Here is a 22,371-nt window from a genome sequence, read left to right on the forward strand (position 1 = left end):
AGCGCATATATCTTGAGCTCATGTGGTGACATAGCATTGTTGGCCAATGTCCTCAGGAAGAAGTCGTGAAGATTTATGGGAGTACCATGGACGATATGGAATAGCATATTCTTCATGATCCCCACAACATCTTCTTCAGAGTCATGTCCTTTGGCAGGAGCAAAGGAATATGACAAGATTCTGTAAAGTGTCCTTGGCATATACTTTAATTCCCTGAGGAGGAATTTAGTCCTTGGAGGTTGGCCAGGTGCTAAGGGATTCATGAGGACTTACATCATGTGGTTTGGCAGCTCCCTTTCATCATATAAGAATCTTGCACCTTCTGAGGGAATTGGAATTGACAGAGAATGAAGCAATTCAGTGGCTGGAGCTTTGAAGTGTGTGCTTTCTATCATCCAGTCAAAGACCCATGTATTGACGTCATTGGATTCAGCCGAGATGTGCAGAGTGGCATAGAACTAAAAAAATGAGCTCTTTGTTCCAATCACAGATTCCAGATTCCAGTGCAGAACTGAAGCGAACCACCATCTTGAAGAACACTCAATACTGGTATGAAGCAGTCAGTGTCTTTCATATCAGGGTGAGGAATATGGGTGTGGTGGAAGATTTTCTTCTTGTCAACAAGTACTACAACATAGTAGTTGAGTTGGGATTTGGTCGAGAACTTCTTGTGCTTGATGCGAAGCTTGTCATAAGGGTTTTCACCAATGAACAAATGATATTCATCGTAGAACAATTCCTTCTGAAACTTGGGACTCTTGGAGTATGGGTGATGTGGCTTGGGTTGAAGATTTCTCTAAGGATTTTCATCAGCCTGAGGAGGTTGTGCCACCACAATAGCAGACTCATGATTCGTAACTTATAGTTCTTCAGCATTTGCTTCATTTTGTGTCGGAGCAGAGTCATCGGGCACATTTCCTTCAGCATTGTTCTTCTCATCAGCTGATGCAGCTGATTCAATTGCAGGTCCGGACTTGGCTGGGGTTCTATTTTCTTCAAATCCAGTTAAGACTTTAGTGGCAATGGGTGATTCTGGGATCTGATGAATTAGGGGGGCAATGGTGAGTATGGATGGGCTTGTTCCCAAAATTCATTATGGATCACTCGTGTGTTGCATCCAATGTCCACATCCTCCTCCTTTTCTCCAGTAGTTATCTCGGGGTTCTGAGGAGGAGGAGTTGAGGTGTGAGGAATTTCATCAGCTTGAATTTCCTCATCAACTGGGGTGGATGCAACAGACTTGTTTTCATCCATTGCCTCATCTCTATCTTGGATGACATGTTCTTCACCATATGGAACTATCATATACAATGGTGCTAAGCTGAGAGGTGGTACATCAATTGGAGCTGATGATGTAGGCAAAGTCTTCACGCGTTTTGCCTCTGATGACTTTGAAGTTGATGATGCTTTTCTCTTCTTGGCCTCTTTCTCAGCAGCTTTAGTTTTCTTCACTTCTGATGCAAAAGGGAGTGGGTATTTATTCACCTTTGAAGACTTTGGTGAAGGAGCGTTTTCATCAGGCATAGTATATGTGGTTGTAGGCATGGCAGGGTCTTCAGCAGATGCATCAGCAACATTTGTTGCAATTGTTTCATCAGCAGCACTTGTAGCAGCACCAGTTTGAGTATCAGCAGGTTCATCAACTGCGGGTTCATCATTTTCATTAGGCATGTCGATAGTGTAGCTGGCCTGAGGATTTGAAGGAGACGCTTGATACGTCTCCGTCGTATCTACTTTTCCAAACTCTTTTGCCCTTGTTTTGGACTCTAATTTGCATGATTTGAATGGAACTATCCCGGACTAACGCTGTTTTCAGCAGAATTGCCATGGTGTTATTTTTGCGCAGAAATAGAAGTTCTCGGAATGACCTGGAAATTTACGAGGATTTTTTGTGGAATATAAAAAAAATACTCGCACAAGAATCAACCGGAGAAGTGGAGCGAGGATCCCACAAGCCCACCACGCCCCCCCCCCCCCCGGCCGCGCCTGGCAGGCTTGTGGGGCCCTCAGGGCTCCACCGCCTCCAATTCCAGCTCTATTTAGTCCCTTTCGTCCGGAAAAAATCAAGGAGAAGAGTTCATCGCGTTTTACGATACGGAGGCGCCACCACCACGTGTTCTTCCTCTAGAGGGCAGATCTGGAGTCCGTTCTGGGCTCCGGAGAGGGGAGATCGTCGCCATCGTCATCACCAACCTTCCTTCATCGCCAATTCCATGATGCTCTTCACCATTCGTGAGTAATCTCATCGTAGGCTTGCTGGACGGTGATGGGTTGGATGAGATCTATCATGTAATCGAGTCAGTTTTGATGGGGATTGATCCCTAGTATCCACTATGTTCTGAGATTGATGTTGCACTACTTTGCCATGCTTAATGCTTGTCACTACGGCCCGAGTGCCATGATTCCAGATCTGAACCTATTATGTTCTCGTCAATATATGTGTGTTCTTGATCCTATCTTGCAAGTTGTAGTCACCTACTATGTGTTATGACCCAGCAACCCCAGAGTGACAATAGCCCGAACCACTCCCGGAGATGACCATAGTATGAGGAGTTCATGTATTCACCAAGTGCTAATGCGTTGTTCCGGTTCTCTATTAAAAGGAGAACCTTAATATCCCGTAGTTTCCAATAGGACCCCGCTGCCATGGGAGGGATGGACAATAGATGTCATGCAAGTTCCTTTCCCTAAGCACGTATGACTACATACGGAATACATGCCTACATTACATTGACGAACTAGAGCTAGTTACGTATCTCTCCGTGTTATAACTGTTGCATGATGAATACCATCCGACATAATTATCCATCACCGATCCAATGCCTACGAGTTTTTCCTACTGGTCCTTGTGATGACCCACAAGTATAGGGGACCTATCGTAGTCCTTTCGATAAGTATGAGTGTCGAACCCAACGAGGAGCAGAAGGATCTGACAAGTGGTTTTCAGCAAGGTAATATGTGCAAGCACTGAAATTATCGGTAACAAGTAGTTGTGTGGCAAGATGATTCGTAGCAAGTAGCAAGTAACAAAAGTAAAAATGGTGCAGCAAAGTGGCCCAATCCCTTTTGTAGCAAGGGACAAGCCTGGACAAAGTCTTATAGGAGTTAAAGCGCTCCTGAGGACACATGGGAATTTCTGTCAAGCTAGTTTTCATCATGTTCATATGATTCGCGTTCGTTACTTTGATAGTTTGATATGTGGGTGGACTGGCACTTGGGTACTGCCCTTACTTGGACAAGCATCCCACTTATTATTAACCCCTCTCGCAAGCATCCACAACTACGAAAGAAGAATTAAGATAAAGTCTAACCATAGCATTAAATTAGTGGATCCAAATCAGCCCCTTACGAAGCAACGCATAAACTAGGGTTTAAGCTTCTGTCACTCTAGCAACCCATCATCTACTTATTACTTCCCAATGTCTTCCTCTAGGCCCAAATAATGGTGAAGTGTTTTGTACTCGACGTTCGCATAACACCACTAGAGGAAAAAAACAACATACAACACATCAAAATATCGAACGAATACCAAATTCACATGACTACTTATAGCATGACTTATCCCATGTCCTCAGGAACAAAAGTAACTACTCACAAAGAACAATCATATTCATGACCAGAGAGGTAATGAGTAGCATCAAATATCTGAACATAAACTCTTCCACCAAGTAATCCAACTAGCATCAACTACAAAGAGTAATTAACACCACTAGCAACCTTACAAGTACCAATCGGAGTCGCGAGACGAAGATTGGTTACAAGAGATGAACTAGGGTTTGGAGAGGAGATTGTGCTGATGAATATGTTGATGGTGACGAGTCCCCTCCGATGAGAGGAGTGTTGGTGATGACGATGGCGACGATTTCCCCCTCCGAGAGGGAAGTTTCCCTAGCAGGATCGTCCTGCCGGAGCTCTAGATAGGTTGTGCTCAATTTCCGCCTCGTGGCGGCGGCGAATCCTCCGAAAAGCCTCCTCTTGATTTTTTCCAGACCGAAACCCTTCTTGTAGCAAAAGGGGGGAGCCAGAGGGCCAAGTGGGAGCCCACAAGCCCCCTAGGCGTGGCCAGGGGGAGGACGCGCCTAGCAGGCTTGTGGCCCCCTGCTGGCACCCCTCTGGTACTTCTTCGGCCTAGTATTTTTTATAAATCCCAAAGAAAATCCACGTTCACGGCTTCTGGAGTTGCGCAGAATAGGTATCTTAAACTTGCTCCCTTTTCAGGCCAGAATTCCAGCTGCCGGCATTCTCCCTCTTCATGTAAACCTTGCAAAATAAGAGAGGAGAGGCATAATTATTGTACCGTGAAGTGTAATAATAGCCCAAAAAGTGATAAATATCAACATGAAAGCATGATGCAAAATGGACGTATCAACTCCCCCAAGCTTAGACCTCGCTTGTCCTCAAGCGAAAACCGAGGTCAATAAATATGCCCACATGTTTAGAGAGAGAGGTGTCGACAAAACAAGATATGAACATGCAGACATCATGATCATATTCAGAACAACAATACCATCATATCATCTCTTATGCTAAAGTGACAATTCCTTCACAAAGTAAAGTATGGATCAAGAACCTTACGAGAATTAACAACCGAAAGCCTTTAGTCATTGAAGCAATTGCAATTTATCACAACATCGGAAAGAGTCAAATAAGAGCTTGTAAAGAAAATCCACATACTCAATCATCCTTTTGTCTTCTATAATTTCTACAACTCACGTGGTACTCATGAGATCAAAGTTTCAGTCGGACAGAGAGAAAGATAGGGGCTTATAGTTTCGCCTCCCAACCATTTACCTCAAGGGTAATGTCAACAATAATAATTCATGAATACTTACCTCCAAGTTGACATATGAATATAGATCTTTCCATAGCATATGACGTTAGCCAAGAAAAAGGCGAAACAAGGAATTGGTGTGGATCACCATGACTCTTTCAACGGAAAAAAGTAAAGGTACAAGATAGGCCCTTCGCAGAGGGAAGTAGAGGTTGTCATGCGCTTTTAAGGTTTGGATGTGCGTCCTCTTAGTGTGAAGGGACGTCACTTTATATTGCCTCCTGTGATAAAGAACTTTATTATGCAGTCTGTCGCTTTTATGTCTTCCTCGTCATAGGTTCGTACAAAGCTTATTTTCCACGCACTAATAGATCTTACATATTAGGGAGCCATTTTTATTGCTTGCACCGATGACAACTTACTTGAGGGATCTTATTCAATCCATAGGTAGGTATGGTGGACTCTCATGGCAAAATTGGGTTGAAGGTTTATGGATGCACAAGTAGTATCTCTACTTGGTGCAGGAGTTTTGGCTAATATGAGGTGGAAGCAATCGTCACATGCTAAGGGATGTCTAGTCATATAATCATTGTTCGGAACCAAGCAAACATAATTCATTATTTTGTCTTCCTTGTCCAACATCTACTTCTAAGCATGTAATAGTTTAGTGAATGTTCACAATCATAGATGGTGTGAAAGATGATATATTTATATGTGAACCTCTCCTTATCTATCACTTCCTATTAATTGCAGCAATGACCAAGGTCTACGTTTGTCTACCCTCAACAAGTTTCAATCAACATTCTTTTTATATGTGAAGCCATCACTTCCCATAAGATCATTACATGATCTTTCATGCTTTTGTTCTTTTCTCATTCTTTTGATCATGGCATGAGGCAAGGCCCTTAACTAAGACACTCTTTATTATATGGCTTACAAGCTCGAATACATCGGGGGTGACACAAAGCAAAACTCAAGCCTAAAACACTAAGACCTTTAATCTACTAGAGAAAGAGAAAACTGAAAAGGAATAAACTAAAACAAAGGTAAAGGCGAAAGATGTGACGGTGATACGATACCGGGGCAACTCCCCCAAGCTTGGCACAAGCCAAGGGGATTGCCCATACCCATGCTTAGTTGTCTTCCTTTTGAGGTGATGGTGGTGGAGTTGTTTTGTCCTTTCATTCCAAGAGGGCCATCAATCTTTGGTTTATACCTTGGAGATCATTGATATGTTTCTCCACCAAAACAACTTCACGAGTGAGATAAGTATTGCGAGCATGAGTTGTTTCACAAAACCTCAAGAGTTCAATCAAGGATGGAGACAGTAGGTGGAGGTAGGGTTGGAGGAAATCCACTTCTTCAACTTCTTCCTTGTTGAACACAGATTGTACTTCGTCCCACGCCCGATTCTTCTCCTTAGTTCTGCCCTTGGATTCCGTGACTTTCACTCTTTTCAGATCAGCATCTACTTCTTCATAGACTTGAGGGAAATTGTTCTCCCTGACAGATTCCTGAGACGGCATCCTTGCTCTAAATCTGCGGCATAAAACAGGCTCGAAACGAAAACAAAGGAATTTTGCGTGATACGAGGGTCAGACCTTTCGGGAGAATATATAATGATGTTTTCCAGACCAGAAGGAGTACTCCGCAAGAAAACGGAGTCCGGAAGGCACACGAGGTGGCCACAAGACCCCCAGGCACGACCAGGGGGGGTGGCTCGAGCCTGGCAGGCTTTTCGCCTCCTCGTGCGCTTTCCGGACTACTTCAAATATTTCTATTTTTCTAAATATTCCAAAACGGAGAAAAATTCCTACTGGAAAAGTTTTGGAGTCTGTTTACTTACCGAATCACATACCTCTTCGTTTTCGGAGTCTAAAACAGGCTGATAAATATCCCTTAGGTACTCCTCCGGAGTTATGGTATTGATAATATTGCTTTCAACATTTATGGGAGTACCTGAGACATAATGCTTGATTCTCTGCCCATTTACGACTCTCGGACAATTACCTTCCGTGTCGTTGATCTTGATAGCACCGGAACGATATACTTCCTCAACAATATAGGGACCTTCCCATTTAGAGAGAAGCTTGCCTGCAAAAAATCTTAAACGAGAATTATATAGCAAGACATAATCACCTACATTGAACTCACGCTTTTGTATCCTTTTATCATGCCACCTCTTAACCTTTTCTTTGAACAACTTGGCATTATCATATGCCCGAGTTCTCCATTCATCAAGCGAGCTAATATAAAATAACCTCTTCTCACCCGCAAGTTTGAAATCAAAGTTGAGCTCTTTGATTGCCCAATAAGCCTTATGCTCTAGCTCAAGAGGTAAATGACATGCTTTACCGTACACCATTTTGTACGGGGACATGCCCATGGGATTCTTATAGGCAGTTCTATAAGCCCACAGTGCATCATCGATCTTCTTAGACCAATTCTTTCTAGACCTGTTGATAGTCTTTTGCAGAATTAGTTTAATCTCTCTATTGCTTAGCTCTACTTGACCACTGGACTAAGGGTGATAGGGGGACGCAATTCTATGGTTGACATCGTACTTAGCAAGCGTTTTACGGAAAGCACCAGGAATGAAATGTGAACCACCACCGGTCATTAGATATCTAGGGACTCCAAATATAAGGAATATAACTTCTTTAAGCATCCTGATAGAGGTGTTCTGATCAGCACTACTAGTGGGGATAGCTTGTACCCACTTAGTGACGTAATCAACAGCAACTAGGATATGAGTATACCCGTTGGATTTTGGAAAAGGTCCCATATAATCAAAGCCCCACACATCAAATGGTTCAATGACAAGTGAATAGTTCATAGGCATTTCCTGACGTTTACCGATATTACCTATTGTTTGGCAGTCTTCACAAGACAAGACAAACTTACGGGCATTCTTGAAGAGAGTGGGCCAGTAGAAACCTGATTGCAATACCTTGTGTGCAGTTCTATCTCCCGCATGGTGTCCTCCGTAGGCCTCGGAGTGACACTTCTGTAGGATCTGTCCCTGTTCATGTTCAGGTACACAATGTCTAATAACACCATTTAGTCCTTCCTTATAAAGGTGAGGATCATCCCAGAAGTAATGTCTCAAGTCAAAGAAGAATTTCTTCTTTTGCTGGTATGTGAAACTAGGTGGTATATACTTGGCAACGATATAATTTGCATAATCAGCATACCACGGTGCACTACGTGAAGTATTGATGACATTCAGTTGCTCATCAGGAAAGCTATCATTAATAGGTTGTGGGTCATCAAGAACATTCTCCAACCTAGACAAGTTATCTGATACGGGGTTATCAGCACCCTTCCTGTCGATGACGTGCAAATCAAGTTCCTGTAGCAAGAGAACCCATCTGATAAGTCTAGGTTTAGCGTCTTTCTTCTCCATGAGGTACTTAATAGCAACGTGATCAGTGTGAATAGTGACTTTGGAATCAACTATGTAAGACCTGAACTTTTCGCATGCAAACACGACTGCTGACAATTCCTTCTCTGTAGTAGCATAGTTTCTTTGGGCACTATCTAGAGTTTTACTAGCATAGTGAATAACATTCAACTTCTTATCAACTCTTTGTCCTAGAACAGCACCAACAGCATAATCACTAGCATCACACATGATTTCAAAAGGTAAGTTCCAATCAGGTGGTTGAACAATAGGTGCAGTTATCAAGGCCTTCTTAAGTATTTCGAAGGCTTCCTCACAATCATCGTCAAAGACAAAAGGAATATCCTTTTGCAAGAGATTGGTAAGAGGCCTAGAAATCTTAGAGAAGTCTTTAATGAACCTTCTATAGAAACCAGCATGACCAAGGAAACTTATACCTTTGATATCTGTGGGGTATGGCATTTTCTTGATTGCATCAACCTTAGCCTTATCGACTTCAATACCTCTTTCAGAAATTTTATGTCCTAAGACGATGCCTTCATTAACCATAAAGTGACATTTCTCCCAATTCAAGACAAGATTGGTATCTTTACATCTCTACAAGACTCGATCAAGGTTGCTGAGGCAATCATCAAAAGAAGACCCATAAATGGAGAAGTCATCCATGAAAACCTCGACAATATTTTTACAGAAGTCAGAGAATATAGCCATCATACATCTTTGAAAGGTAGCAGTTGCATTACATAAGCCAAAAGGCATACGTCTGTAAGCAAAGGTACCGAAAGGGCAGGTGAAGGTGGTTTTCTCCTGATCAGATTGTGCAACTGGTATTTGGGAGAAACCAGAATAACCGTCTAGAAAGCAGAAGTGTGTGTGTTTAGACAGTCTTTCTAGCACTTGGTCGATAAAAGGCAAAGGGTAATGATCTTTCCTAGTGGCCTTATTCAATTTCCTAAAATCGATCACCATCCTATAGCCAGTAATAATCCTCTTTGGGATCAATTCATCCTTATCATTAGGGACAACGGTAATACCTCCCTTCTTAGGGACGCAATGCACCGGACTCACCCAATCACTATGAGCAACAAGATAGATAATACCTGCTTCCAGGAGCTTTAGTATTTCTTTTCTTACTACCTCTTTCATCTTAGGATTTAATCTCCGTTGATGATCAGCAACTCGTTTGGAATCAGAATCGGTTTTAATCTTGTGCTGGCATAGAGTGGGACTAATGCCCTTAAGATCATCAAGAGTATATCCAATAGCAGCACGGTGCTTCCTCAGAGTTTTTAGTAATTTCTTTTCTTCATGCTCTGAGAGGCTAGCACTAATAATAACATGATATATCTCTTTTTCATCAAGATAAGCATACTTAAGAGTATCGGGCGACTGTTTAAGCTCGAACACAGGATCACCCTTTGGTGGGGGTGGATCCCCAAGCAGTTCAACAGGCAAATTATTCTTAAGGATATAATATTGTTCTAAGACAACTCTATCTATCTCATCCCTTTCATCCATATGCATATCATTTTCATGCTCAAGCAAGTATTGCTCTAAGGGATCAGTAGGAGGCATGGCAATAGAAGCTAAGTGAAAGTGCGTTATATCGACTAGAGGGGGGGTGAATAGGAGATTTTTAGAATTTCATCACTCAGGAAATTCCTTTTGAGGAAATTCCTCACTGATGACTAACTTACAGTGGAAACAGTAAAGGATCAGACTTGCAAACGTTCACACCAGCAGTATTTCAGAGTGAAGAATGTGAAAACAGATTGCACAATAAGCCGACAAGCGGAATACAGATGATGATTCACTATTGTGAAGAATTTGGGATTGAGGAAATTCAGAGAAAATCTTCAGCAAATTATTCAAACAGTCACAGTGAAGGTCATCAACACATAATACATAGAAAGTAAAGGGTTGAGGAATTAGAAGCCGATTCTCAGAGACGACAGTCGTTGATGACCCAGTTCCAACTGCTGTGACAGTTGTACATCTGGTTTGGAGCGGCTTGGTATTGAAACCAAAGGACACCCAGTCCCGGAACACACAGTCCCTACCGTATTCTCCTTGAGCTAAGGACACACAGTCCTCGCCCAACACTCGTGGTAAGTCTTCAGGGCAGACTTCCAAACCCTCACAAACTCGGTCACCCAGCAATCCACAATTGACTGCTGGATTGCTCTAGACCATGACACCTAACCGTCTGCAGGATGCACAGTCCTCAAAGGTAAAAGGCTTCAGTCCCACACAGGAACAACTTCTTCAGTGATGCTCAATCACTAGGTTTGGTTTGTGGTTTCGGTGGGTGGTGTATTTCCTCACTGATGATTTACTCTCGAAGGCTCTGAGGAATTGGGTTGCTCTTATGACTAGTGTCAGTTTCTAACGGAGCAGCCAACCAGCTAGTGGTTGTGGGGGCAGCTATTTATAGCCTGGGAGCATCCCGACATGATTTGACATTAATGCCCTTAAATAATATGACCGTTGGAGTGGATAAGACCAGTGACTTGGCATGGCTATCGAAACGGTCGGGACCCTCGACTGTGAGAGTCCTCATGTCACTCATATTCCTCACTTGAGGCTTTTGGTAGGATTTGGCTTGGGTTGAGCATCATGAGGAAATTCATTCCATAGCGTTACTTTGACCCCCTTTAACAGTACGGTGTTCCTATTCATCAAATGTGAAGAAAGTAAAACAGAAAACGTAAACCTTCACGCTTCAATTTCTTCAAAATGATTTTCTTCACGAACCACCGATCTTCTCAATATCAATATCTTCATGAGGAATATCAATTTCATCGCAGATTCCTCGTGATTCATTTCTTCAGCTTCAGACCAATTTCTTCAACTGAAGACATATATTTTTAGGGGTCGATATTCTTCAAATATCTCAAACTCCTCAATGACTTATAGATCTTGTGTACACTTATAAACACATTAGATACTTAACCTATAAGTCTTCAAACCACCAAAATCACTAAGGGGCACTAGATGCACTTACAATCTCCCCCTTTTTGGTGGTTGATGACAATTAGGTTAAGTCTTCAACAGGGATAAAAAATATGAAGTGTAAATACTCATTTGAGGAATTTGAAAACAAGATTCACAGAGACTCCCCCTGAAGATGTGCATACCTTGAGGATTCTGCTTTTATAGCAGATGCACATTGATGATTTATATCATGGAGATCTCCCCCTGAATCTTGTAAATCATGCATACATATAACATATCATATGAAGAAAATGAAGATGCATGATGGCAAATGGTATCTGACGAATTTCAGCATGCGTGCATTAAAACTTGAGGAATAAGCATGCGAAGAAAAACGTTCAAAAGCGTCAGGGTACCATCGAGCTTAAGTTACAACTCATTACATAAAAACTTCAGAAGAGCCAAGAGTTTGTAACTTAAATATAGTTCATAAGCCCCAAAAATAAATCCCGTTTGAATGCTAACTCTCAAGTTTCTCCCCCTTTGTCATCAAGTGAAAAAAAGGGACAAACTGAGGACTAACGCCCGTGAAGACTTCATTTCTTTGCGGTTGATGAAGATCCTTGGCGCTTCTTGGGTGCAGTCTTCTTTCTTGGGCCTGTTGCGGTGTCGAGTTGTTCGTCATCAGATTCGGCGGTGCGGAATGACGAGAAGGAGATGTCTTCAAGATCTGGCACTGGAATGGGCCTGAACTTCTTCTTGGGAGGCCACGACCACTCAAAGTCTTGCTCAAAGTTCATTTCTTCAAGCTCAGTCTGGGTCTTCAGGTGTGCAAGAGTAGCCCAGGTGCGATCGAAAACCTCATGCAGATAGTGATGATTAAGTTTCACAGAGTTCTGTGTCTCAGTGAGGGTTTTCACAATGGCACCAAACTAGCGTTTGACCCATTTGTGGTTGTGATCTACCTTCTGATGAAGACTGAGAAGAAGCTCTCTGGTGTTTAGCACGCGAGGAGGAACATGGCTGGGTGGACGAGTCTCAGTATCGTCCCATGAAGAATATGCGTCTGGCTCTTTAAACTGGCCATCAAGAGGCCTGCTGCCTTCATCAATCACAGACTTTCCTTTTCCCTCAATGGGCTCGAAAGTCTTCTTGTTGACCCGGATAGGAAGCATATAACCAACATGGTTCTGGAAATCTGCGTGGAAGTTGATGCTTGTCCTAGTCCTGAGGAATTTCATGATCCATGGTGCATAAATTTTGTGATCATAGGGGCACATTGCATTGTCAGCCAAAGTCCTCAAGAAGAAATCATGGATATTCATGGGGATATCGTGAATGATGTTGAAGAGGATATTCTTCATGAGGCCGACAACATCTTCTTCATCGTCATGGCCTTTGATTGGCGCGAGCACACTGCAGAGAATGCGGTAGACAGACCGGGGTGTGTACTTGAGCTCATGGACGAGGAATGTGGTTCTTGAGGGTTTTCCTGCAGCCAAAGGCTTCATGAGGACTTCCATCATTCCATTTGGCAGCTCACGCTCACCATAAAGCTTCACTGCCCTGTTTGAAGGAATTGGTACAGGCAGTTCTCTGAGGAGTTCAGACGCTGGAGCCTTGAAGTGAGTGTTTTGGGTCATCCAGTCGAACACCCAAGTGTTGATGTCATCAGCATTGCCCGAGATGTGCAGAGTTGCATAGAACTGAAGAATAAGCTCACTATTCCAATCTGATATGTCTGAGCACATAGGGAGCAAACCTGCATCATGGAGTACACTGAGGACTGGTTCCATGCAGGGAATTTCTTCAAGTTCATCATGAGGAATGTGCCTGTGCTGGAATATCTTGTTGCGTCCACACAGCACAGAAGCATAGTAGTTCATCTGAGTCCTTGTCCAAAACTTCAGATGCCTCATTTGAGGCTTGTCATAGGGATTCTCTCCGATGAAATACATGCGTTCCTCAAAGAAATTTTCTTTCTGAAACGTTGGCCGTTTCGAGAATGGCTGGCGCTGAACTGGCTTGATATTGTGCTGAGGAATGGGAGGGGAAACAACCATGGCAGTCACTGGGTTGAGCAGAATGAAGTCATTGTCAGGGGCGGGAACATTTTCTTCAACAGTTTCCTCAGGTTGAGGAATTTCATCAGCTGGTATTTCTTGATCTAGCTGAGCTTCACGCTGAGGAATTTCTTCTTCCTTCTCAGCTTGAGGAGTTTGGTCAACCTGTTCAGTGGGAGGAGCCTGCTCAGACTGGACATTTTCTTCAGCTTGGTTTTCATCAGCTGACTCTGTGGCAGAAGCAGATTCATCAGCAGCTGCAGCTGAAGCTTGAGTAGTCTCTGTCTGAGGAACATGAGGTTGAGGACTTTCATCAATCTGGATTTCCTCATCAGTATGCTCCTCAGAGGCAGCATCCTTCATTTCCTCATCTGCCCTTGTAGTTTGGTCACCAATGACGACCATTTCATATGAAGGTGCAACATTTAGAGGCACCGGGTCCAGAGGGGCAGATTCTTCAGTTTCCTTGAGGCGTTTTGCCTCAATCTTTTCTTCTGCTGAGGAAGCTTTTCTCTGCTTCGCTTCCTGCTCAGCAGCTCTTGTCTTTTTCGCGTCTGATGCAGATGGGATTAACTTCTTCACCTTTGAAGCTTTTGGTGAAGGTGTTTTCTCTACAGATTCTTCAGCTGGTAGTGAGGAACCGGCTGGAACAGAGTCATCAGCCTGCTTTGGTGAAGCAGCTGGATCAGGAACAGTTGCATCAGAGGTTGCAATTTCATCAGTGGCGGTCTCGGTGATGATTTCTTCAATGGCTGGCTCATCAGCACGGTGCTCTTGGTGTTGTTCCTCAGCTTGAGGAATTTCCTCCTCATCAGGAGATACATCTTCTGGCTGCTCAACCAGGGGCAGAGGAGTTGGTGCTGGTGGTGGATGTCGTTTGTTGTAGTCATCAACAGCACTATTGGCTAGCTTGATGAAATTGCGCTTGATGCTTTTGCGGTCTGATAATTTGTCACACTTGTCAGTCAAGACTTGCAGCTCTGCCTGGGTTGACACAAATGCTTCAGGCGTCAGCTTGAGGAGATTTTGCCTGAGGAATTTCTCCTTTTTGGCCTTTGCAATCTTTGCCTGCTTGGCCTTCTGTTCCTTCCACTTGGCTTCGTTTATGAAGGTGACCACCATGTGGCTGATGCCAGGAGGAAGTTTCAAGTCATCAATGGGGGTGTTAGGGTCCTCATACCATATGTTGATGTAGTAGAGGAGGACCTTGGGGTCCATGGCCAGAGGAATAGAACTGCCTGATGCTTGTGCTACCCGTTCTTGCTTGTTCCTGATGATGGCTTGCAAGGTTTCATCATCATACTCATCACTTCCCTCTGATGCAGACGGGACTGTGATGATTTTGCTGGGGCTGGGCAGAGGTGCAGGTTCAGTAGTTGCCAAAGTCTTCACAAGGGGTGTTGAAGACTTTGTCTCCGAGCTAGTTGCAGCTGGGAGTGAGGAGCTGGAGCTGGCAGTCGTAGGTTTCACAACTTTCTTCTGTACTGGTTTTGGAGGTGGAGCTGAGGACTTTGGTGTAGATGAGATGGGTGCTGAGGGTTTTGGCGCTGATGGTTTCGGTGTTGACAGTTTTGGAACCGAGGGTTTTGGAGCTGAGGGTTTTGGAGCTGAGGGTTTTGTGACAGAAGCCTGTCCTGACTTCTCTTGAGGCTTTGGAGCCTTTGGCTTAGATGGCGCAAACTACTTTTGAGGAATATCTGAGCCTGAAGTTTCTGCTGCTGAGGAATGAGCAGCACCGGAGGCAGCAACTGAGGATTCATTAAATTTCTTCACTGCTGTTTCGGCTTGCTTCTTGAGCTTGGCCAGATGCCTTTCTTTTTCATCTGGGTAGTCATCAAGTGTCATAAGACTTGAGGGATGAGCCACTTGATGATCCTCAAGTGGAGCCCTTCTGCCAGGAGGCTTCAAAGCGAATTTCTTGGCATATTTTGGAGTCACAAATCTGTACTCCTTCCACTCCTTTGCCCATTTGCGTTCAATTTTCTGCAGCCTAATCTTTCTTTTAGCCATTGTCTCAGGTTCTTCATCAGGCGTGCAATAGTCCATGTATATGTCATCAGGAATATCAACAGCTGTGTTCTGCTCCAGTTTCTTTCCTCCCTTCTGTTTCCTTTCTTCCTCCATTTTCTTCAGACGAGGAATTTGCTGATGATTTTGAACTCTTGAAGATTCTGATGAGCCTTGAAGAGTTTCTTCCATAAACGCTGCAAATGAGTTAATGTGATGAGAACCGAGAGAATCATCAGCTGACATGTGTGTACCTGTGAACAGAGTATAGTTGCGAGGAATTTGGAGAGGTCATATGCGTTCTCAGATTTGAAGAAAATGAAAAAGTTTGACAGTTTGAGGAATATAACCAGTGGTTGAGGAATTTGCTTAAGCATACTGTTCTTGGGTTCCAGAGTTGTACAGATCCGAAAATTCGCACAATTGAGGAATCTCGTGAAAATCTTAGATGCTTAGCTAGTTCATCAATGATTGTGGTGATGGATAGTGTTTGAGGAATCATGTGCGCATCGTATCTTGAGGAAAAACAAATTTCACATGGGAGTGGTAAAATTTCAGATCTAAGCTGCTGTAAAAATGGAGTATATTTACCCTAGAAGGTGCGAGCGAAGAACACAAAAGGTGGTGTTGGAGAGGCTCTTCGGTCAAGTGTCCAATGCACCCTAACTTGGCAGCAGAGGACGTCCATGGCGGTGGCGGATGTAGATGTTCCGACTCCGGCGTGATCCTGGCGGCGAAAAGGTTGAGGCAGTGAAGCTCTTCCTTGCCGGCGATAAGACAACCAGCGGTGGCGCTAGGGTTCGATGGAGAGTGTGATGGCAGGAGAGCGATGAGGCGAAGAAGAAGATACCGAGGGGGATACTGACCTATTTATAGCCCGAAAGTTACTGTTTGGCGCGAAAGTTTCGGACCGAATAGCCCTTGCCTGTACGTCTCCACATGACACGTGTAGCTCCCGTACGATGCGATGGAGATAGTGGAGATCGTGGTTATCCGATCGTGGGAAGTGGGGGTTCAGTTACTGTTCCTTTGAAGCAAACAATTTTTGAAGATTTGAGGATTTTTGTTACAAAATCATCAGCTGACAAGGATGAAGTGAGGATTTTGAACAAAGTTTCAAGTAGAATGCATATGAAGAATTGAATAGACTGGATAAGTATAGCATAGAGGGAAAGTGGGGTCCGATCACATTCACTTAGCAGAAACATCAACTTGAAGAAATAGCAATAAGTGAATGATGTTGAGGACTAGAAATCACAGTCTACCTAGGCAAATGAAAGTCATCAAGTGTTTTTGAAGATTTTGTAATAGATCATCACAATGAAGAATAACTATTTTAAAAAAAATGCATTGTGAGGTAACTGATCATTTGAAGAAAATCAACTTGAGGAATTTCACATTGGACGGTGGCGTTACCCACCATATAAGGATGTTGATTACAGACGCCGCGTACAATTGTCGTAGGGCCCTGAGAATCAATTTCTTCGTTAATTTCTTCACATTCAGAGTGACTTTCTTCATTGGTTGAAGAAAATCGTTTCATCATGTGTTGCATATCTAAGTCATCAACTTTGCATAAGTGTTAGGATGTGTGCATGTTTTTACAAAACATTTGAAGACTCTAAGATATTTAGCTCACACCGCAACTTGCAAAACCTTTTCTCATCCAAGGGCTTGGTGAAGATATCAGCCAGTTGATCATCAGTCTTCACATGGTCGATGAGGATATTGCACTTGAGGACATGGTCCCGAAGAAAATGATGACGAATCTGGATGTGCTTCGTCTTCGAGTGCTGCACTGGGTTGTAGGCAATCTTGATAGCACTCTCATTGTCACAGTAGAGAGGCACATTCTTCATGTTGATGTCATAGTCCTTGAGGGTTTGCTTCATCCATAGCAATTGAGCACAGCAAGAACCAGCAGCAATGTACTCAGCTTCGGCAGTGGAGAGTGATACGCAGTTCTGCTTCTTTGAGGACCAGCAAACTAGTGATCTTCCGAGGAAATGGCATGTGCCAGATGTTGACTTGCGATCCACACGGTCACCAGCATAGTCTGAATCAGAATACCCTACCAGATGAAGATTGGAGCCCTTGGGATACCACAATCCTAGTGTTGGTGTGTGAGCTAAGTATCGAAGAATATGTTTCACAGCCTTATGGTGTGATTCCTTCGGTTTTGCTTGAAAACGTGCACACATGCAAACACTAAGCATTATATCTGGCCTAGATGCACATATATACAATAAAGAGCCAATCATAGAACGGTATACCTGCTGATCGAAGTCTTTACCATTTTCATCAGTGCCGAGGTGGCCGTTGGTAGGCATCGGAGTCTTGGCACCTTTGCATTCATGCATGTCGAATTTCCTGAGAACATCCTTGAGGTATTTCTCCTGTGATATGAAGATTCCATTGCTTTGTTGACGAATTTGAAGACCTAACAAGAATTTCAGCTCCCCCATCATGGACATCTGATATTCTTCACTCATCATATAGGCAAATTCATCACTGTATCTTTTGTCAGTACAACCAAATATGATGTCATCAACATATATTTGACATACAAACAGCTCATTATCATAAGATTTTGTGAAAAGAGTTGGATCGAGTGAACCAGGTTTGAAGCCTTTCTTCATGAGGAATTCCTTCAATGTATCATACCATGCCCGAGGGGCTTGCTTGAGGCCATACAGAGCCTTTTTGAGTCTGAAGACTTTGTCTGGATTCTTTGGATCCTCAAAACCTGGGGGCTGAGCAACATATACTTCTTCCTCAAGCTTACCATTGAGGAATGCACTTTTCACATCCATTTGATATAAGATGATGTTATGATGATTAGCATAAGCGAATAGCTTCAAGTCTAGCAACAGGTGCAAAAGTTTCATCGAAATCTATTCCTTCAACCTGGGTGTAGCCTTGGGCTACAAGTCGTGCCTTGTTCCTCACCACTTGACTGTCCTCATCTTGCTTGTTTTGGAAAATCCACTTGGTGCCGATGATGTTATGCTTGCGAGGATCTGGTCGTTTGACGAGCTCCCATACGTCATTCAGCTTGAATTGAAGAAGTTCATCTTGCATGGCTTGGATCCACTCCGGTTCCAGAAAAGCCTCAACTACTTTTGAGGGTTGTGTGATGGATACAAAGGAAAAATGCCCACAAAAGTTAACTAAGTGTGAAGCTTTTGAGCGAGTGAGAGGACCTGGCGCGTTGATGTCGTTGAGGATTTTGTCAAGTTCTACTTCATTTGCAACCCTCGGATGAGCTGGTTGAGGATTTTGTCTGGGCTGAGGAAGTGGTGCTGTTGCAATTTCCTCAGGAGCATCTTCTTGGCTTTCATCAGCGATGGGGATCGTTTCTTCACCAATTTCCTCAGTGGGGACAATGTCTTCAGTAGGCTTAAGCTTTATTGCTTCCTCAGGAGACAGCTTATCTGGATCAGAAGGCAATTGCTCTCTTTGCGAGCCATTAGTTTCATCGAACTGCACATCTACAGTCTCAACAACTTTGTTGTGATAGTTGTTGAAGACTCTGTAGGTGTGCGAGTCCTTTCCATAACCGAGCATAAAACCTTCATGTGCCTTAGGTGCAAATTTTGAGCTATGATGAGGATCTCTAATCCAGCATTTTGCACCGAAGACTTTGAAATAACTTACATTGGGTTTCTTGTCAGTGAAGAGTTCATATGAGGTTTTCTTGAGGAATTTGTGAAGATATACCCTGTTGATGATATGACATGCAGTGTTGATTGCTTCAGGCCAAAAGCGACGAGGAGTCTGATATTCTTCAAGCATAGTTCTTGCCATTTCAACCAGAGTCCTGTTCTTTCTTTCGACGACACCATTCTGCTGAGGAGTATAAGGAGCAGACAATTCGTGAGTAATACCAAGTTCATCAAGATAATCATCAAGACCAGTGTTTTTGAACTTGGTTCCATTATCACTCCTGATATGTTTGATCTTGATGCCGAAGTTCGTCGAGGCCCTTGAACAAAATCGTTTGAAGATTTCCTGCACTTCAGTTTTATACACTATAATATGCACCCAAGTGTATGTGGAATAATCATCAACTATGACAAAGCCATATAGAGATGCTGCATTGGTTAGTGTTGCATAGTGAGTAGGTCCAAATAAATCCATATGAAGCAATTCAAATGGACGTGTAGTGGTCATGATGGTTTTGGAGGGATGCTTGGATCTGGTCCTGATCCTTGAGGAATTTGACTGATTCGATGCCAATGACATGCTTCTTCTTTGCAAGTGTGTGCAAATTCCTCATGCCTGCATGACCTAGTCTTTGGTGCCACAACCATCCTTCTGAGGTTTTTTCTAGTAAGCAAGTGGCTGGTTGAGGACCTGTAGAGAAGTCAACAATGTACAAATCCCCTCTTCTTACACCTTCGAAGACTTTGGATCTGTCAGATTCCATGATGACTACACATCTATATCTACCAAATATAACAATCATATCAAGATCACAAAGCATCGAGACTGACATGAGGTTAAAACCAAGGGATTCAACAAGCATCACTTTGTCCATATGCCTATCCTTGGAAATAGCTACTTTGCCAAGTCCCAATACCTTGCTTTTACCTTTGTCAGCATATGTGATTTGCTTCAGAGGTGATGGAGTTAGTGGCATATTCATCAGTAAGCTTTTATCACCAGTCATGTGATGTGTGCAGCCACTATCGAGAACCCACTCAGTATTTTTGGGTTTGTCTTCCTGTAGATGAATTAGTACAGCTTACCATCTCATATGCTTCAGATTTGAAGAATATGATACTAATTTCATCAGTTCAGTAATTTCATCATAACAGAAATGTAAGGACGTGTGAAATATTTCTATTTCATCAATCATTAGCTTGCGTCCTATCAAGCATTTCCTCAGGTCTCCAGCAAATTCTTCAGATGATGATTTTCATCTGGAGACCTGACCTGCAGAAGTGATTAGTTTGATTTCTTCACCACCCACATCTGAAGGGGTGGCAAAGCGTTCATCATCCTGCGAGCACCATATGAGAAAGGTGGCATTGAAGCTAATGCACTTCTCTTAACAGTAGGGGGATTAAAGTACTCATATGAGTATGCAGAGAACTGGTTTGAGGATTTATGAACATAATGATTTGAGGAGTAGCGCTCATAATCATATTCCTTGTAGTTTCCCTGCATGTTAGACGCATAAGCACGGGTACGAGCATAGTTTTGACCAGTTGAGGATTTTGATCCTCTTGAAGACTTTGGTCCTCCTGAGGAATTTGATTTGGGGTTCAGATTCTTCAGAGGTGATGTCATGAGGACATTCACTTGAAGATTTTCAAGACAACTTTTGGGAACCGAGATTCTCCTCAGAGGAGGGCCATTCCTGCAGTTAGTTCCAACATATCGAGCAAATACCTCACCAGATTGATTTTTGAACAGTTTATAGTTGGAATCAAATGACTCATCGGAGGAATAGGATAGTTCACATGAAAAGCCAGTTAGATTAGATGGATCGAAAGGAGGCCCAGTAGCAGCAACCCATGAGGTTTTGGGATACTGCTCAGGTTTCCAATAAGATCCATCAGCATTTAGTTTTCTCTCAAAGGCAATTCCTTCTTTCCTTGGGTTCCTGTTCAAGATCTGCTTTTTGAGCACATCACAAAGGATTTGGTGTCCTTTGAGGCTTTTGTACATGCCTGTCACATACAATTCCTTCAACCCTGCATTTTCATCAGTAACATTTGTGTTTTCCTCAAGTGAGGAAATAGACACAGCATGTGCAGTTGAAGAATTTGTAGCATTTGATGATTCTGGTGAGGAATTTGCAGTTGCACGTTCAATGCATTTAAGACATGGAGGAATAAATTCAACTTGACTAGCGCTAATCTGTTGAGCTAGTAATGAATCATTTTCCATACGAAGATCATCATAAGACATCCTCAGCTTCTCAAGATCAAGCTTCCTTTGAAGAAATTTGTAGGAAAGCTTCTCATGATCAGTGAGGAGTGTATCATAACGATCCTGAAGAATATCAAATCTAGATTGAAGATTTTTCATGTCATCAGCGAGGATTTGATTAAGATTCATTTCATCATTCAATAGATCATCACTTTTGTCTAGCAGTTTTTGAAGCTTTTCCAGAGCACTTTGTTGTTTAGTGGCAATGATGGCAAGTTTACTGTAACTGGGTTTTTTGTAATCATCATGTTCACAGTCACTTGAATCAGAGGAGGAGGCATTATTTGATACCTTTGAACCTTTCGCCATGAAGCAATAGGTTGGAGCGAAGTCATCAGCATATTCATCAGTATGGATGGTGCAATCATTTTCTTCAAGATTGAAGATTGACTTGCTGACGAAAGTGGTTGCTAGTGCAAGACTAGCATGTCCGGATTCCGAGTCTTCTCCAGAGCCTTCTTCTTCATCACATTCCTCTGATTCTGCCTCGGAATCCATTTCCTTGCCAATAAGTGCCCGAGCCTTTCTGAAGCTAGTCTTCTTGTGTGAGGAGGACTTTGAAGATGAGGATTTTGAAGATTTCTTCTTCTTCTTTGAGTCATCAAAACTGTCATCCTTGTATTTCTTCTTCTTTGATTCCTTTCCCCAGCGAGAACAATCAGCAATGTAATGACCTGATTTCTTGCACTTGTGACAGGTTCCTTTCTTGTAGTCCTCAGATGCAGATTCTAATTTCCTCATGTCTCTTCTTGATGATTTACCGAATTGGCCTCGTCGTGTAAATCTCTGGAATTTCCTCACAAGCATTGCAAGTTCCAGACCAAATTCTTCAGGGTCACAACTGCTGTCATCTGTTTCTTCTTCAGATGAGGAAATTGCTCTAGCCTTCAGTGCTCGTGGTCTGGAATAGCTTGGTCCATATAGATCTCTCTTTTCTTCTTGCTGGAATTCATGAGTATTTAGCCTTTCAAGAATATCAGCTGGATCTAGCATCTTGTAGTCTGGTCTTTCTTGAATCATCAGAACTAGAGTGTCAAATGAAGGATCCAAGGATCTCAGCAGTTTCTTCACAACTTCGTGATCAGTGATGTCTCGAGCTCCCAGTGCTTGCAGTTCATTTGATATATCAGTGAGGCGATCAAAGGTGTCTTGGCAGCATTCATTGTCATGTCTCTTGAAGCGATTGAAGAGATTGCGAAGAATATCAACACGAGAGTCACGCTGGGTTGATACTCCTTCATTTACCTTGCACA

The sequence above is a fragment of the Hordeum vulgare genome, chromosome 1H (assembly GCF_904849725.1).
Source record: "Hordeum vulgare subsp. vulgare chromosome 1H, MorexV3_pseudomolecules_assembly, whole genome shotgun sequence".
NCBI lineage: Eukaryota > Viridiplantae > Streptophyta > Magnoliopsida > Poales > Poaceae > Hordeum > Hordeum vulgare.